This window comes from Gadus macrocephalus, chromosome 10 (genome assembly GCF_031168955.1).
Source record: "Gadus macrocephalus chromosome 10, ASM3116895v1".
NCBI classification, from domain to species: Eukaryota; Metazoa; Chordata; class Actinopteri; order Gadiformes; family Gadidae; genus Gadus; species Gadus macrocephalus.
This window is the reverse complement of record NC_082391.1, coordinates 7,103,978-7,106,477: the sequence shown is the minus strand read 5'-3', so window position 1 is coordinate 7,106,477 and position 2,500 is coordinate 7,103,978. Positions and strand designations below refer to the sequence as shown.

The window sequence follows — 2,500 nt, the reverse complement described above, 5'->3', positions numbered from 1 at the left end:
GGAGTTTCTAACAAGGTAATGATCTTTAAGTACAAGAGTTCAAGTGCTCAAAGAGAACGAAGTCCAGACCACATGGTGCTATTTCCTCATGACACACAGTGATTGAGGAACAGTTGAGTTATTTTTTCAGTTCATTACCAAACCAAACACTTTTTTTTTAAGAAACAACCTTAAGGAGGTCTGGACATTTGAGTTGTCATTATTTCTATAGTTTTATATCGATTTAAATGGGACCGTATAACAATGAAGACATGACAACAGGTGCTTATTCATGCAAACTGATAAAACGTAGATAGAATTTTGCCGTTCAAAAATGGCGATGATTCTCTTCTCGTTCCATTGAGTGTTTCAGACACGATCATATCGTAGGGACCGTCTAATGCGGATAACCTTATAACATATTGCATGTTTACAAGTTGGAATGAAATTGAATCATATCAATCAACAAAGATGAAAAAAGTTAACCCCAAAAACAACCAACCGGTTCAATCAAAATTGATTAAATACGCACACTTCTACAAACTGCCAATATGTGCCTCCGTTTGCCATGACATCTTTTTATCAATTTTATAGTTTCCTTTTTTAGCACATCTCGAAATAAGTTTTATTTGGAGGTACGTTTTATTTTGACATAAGAGGAATTTGTAGTTTAGAGTACTTTAGATTACGTAGAGTAAGCCTACAATGTCTGACATCGACCCATGGGAGTACTTAACTACTGTTAGCTACATGGCAACCTCTTCACTTATCGTTTTGTTGAAATGCCACCGTTAGACAATAAAAAAACTGAGAGAGCGAGAGAGGGAGTGAGAGAGAGAGAGAGAGAGAGAGAGAGAGAGAGAGAGAGAGAGAGAGAGAGAGAGAGAGAGAGAGAGAGAGAAGCGTTTCTCTAACTAATTCTGAAACACGCATCCAGAGCATCTGGTTTTGTATTTCTGTATTGGTCAGAAATCTAAAGTCGAAAAAAGACATCAAGAATTTATGCGTGCTCTTATGAATAAAAATAAACAATGCGAAGGTAAGTAATACAATTCAATAAAATGAATCCCCCAATGATGTTTTGTATTTCATAATCTTACAATGAATAATGACATTTTATTTTTGCTTTGAGTTTAAGTTTACTTTTTAAATTTTCATAATTGACTTTGATGAAATTAAATTGGCTTCCCTGACTTGTCCTTGACAACAATGCCCCTTTGACTGATCTAGAGAGCGTTATCAGTAAGAGATGGGGCAGCTAAGAGAGTGCATGCATTTTCCCCCGTGCACTTTGCATTATAGATATCGGCAATGAAAATCTGTACAAAAAAATAAGCCATATGCATGTCAGCAGGGACAGGGGGAGTCCACTTGAATTCCATGCAACATTAGACTAGCTAGCCACCTAGGACTACAATAAAACTTGAGAAGGACTGTGTGTCCTATTTTATACAAATGGGAATTTGTTGCCGCAAAGCCATTGAGCCCCATATAAAGAAAAATAACATGGCCGCCCCATCTGAACCAAAAAGGCTATTTTGTTAAATTATACATAAATGGTGAATACAGAGGTGGTGATGCAGCGATGTCAAGCAGCCCACAGAGAGATCCTAAAAAATAGCGCCATTGCCTGTTGTTATAATGACTGCAGCATTAAAATAATCGACATGCAGTTATAAGCAGGGAGCCTAAGAAGAATTCTTGCAGGCGCCTCCGTTATGACCCGCTGTTGCTCAGCTAGCGTTGACAAAAATGGAGAAGCTGATTAGTAAAGAGAGAGAGAGAGAGAGAGAGAGAGAGAGAGAGAGAGAGAGAGAGAGAGAGAGAGAGAGAGAGAGAGATGAAAAAGCCAGATTCTCAATTATAATTAATGTGAAGGTTATCAGAATGCTTAATGATGATGTGGAGGTTTCGGTGGATACAATATGAATAAGAACCCCTGCTATTCTGTGAGTTTTTTTCAGCCATTCCTTACCAGGAGAAGCTGCTTCTTGCCTATGAAACCGACTACAGCCTCCCAGAACACAATGCCGAACGCGACCAGGCTCACACATCAAAGTAATTACAACATTGCAAGAATTTCGTAATTGGCTCCATGGCACCTAATACAGTGATATTTTCCAAATCGAGAATGTGCAAGATAGAATAAAAAAGGAGACCAATGGTTAGCTTCCGAAGCGCATCTGTCTGCGCCTTTCAAGGCTAAGCTAATGAGGTAATGCTGGGAATGAGCACGTTCATAATAGAGGCGGCAGAGTCTCAACAACCACCATAAGGGAAACATCTTATGTTTCCCTTATGTTCCCCTTATGGTGTGTGTTAATGTGTGTTTATAATGTGTTTGTGTGTGCGTATACGTGTCTTCGTGTGCCTATGTGTTTGTGCGTGTGTGTATTTTTGTGTGTATGGTGTGTGTGTGTGTGTGTGTGTGTGTGTGTGTGTGTGTGTTTGTGTTTGTGCGTGTGTTGCAACATATGTTTGTGCATGCAGGCGTGAGTGTGTGAGTGTGCGTTTGTGTGTG

General features: G+C 39.2%; 1 protein-coding gene across 2 annotated transcripts in view; it reads right to left on the bottom strand.

Annotated features, from left to right (window-relative positions):
• pcdh11 (protocadherin 11) overlaps positions 1-2,500 on the bottom strand; it is a 141,880-nt gene that overhangs the window by 983 nt on the left and 138,397 nt on the right. For both annotated transcript variants that reach the window (XM_060063377.1, XM_060063378.1), the window contains one exon: positions 1-2,500. This exon is cut by the window's left edge and continues 983 nt beyond it; it is cut by the window's right edge and continues 1,517 nt beyond it. The gene's annotated coding sequence lies outside the window, so the exon portion shown is untranslated.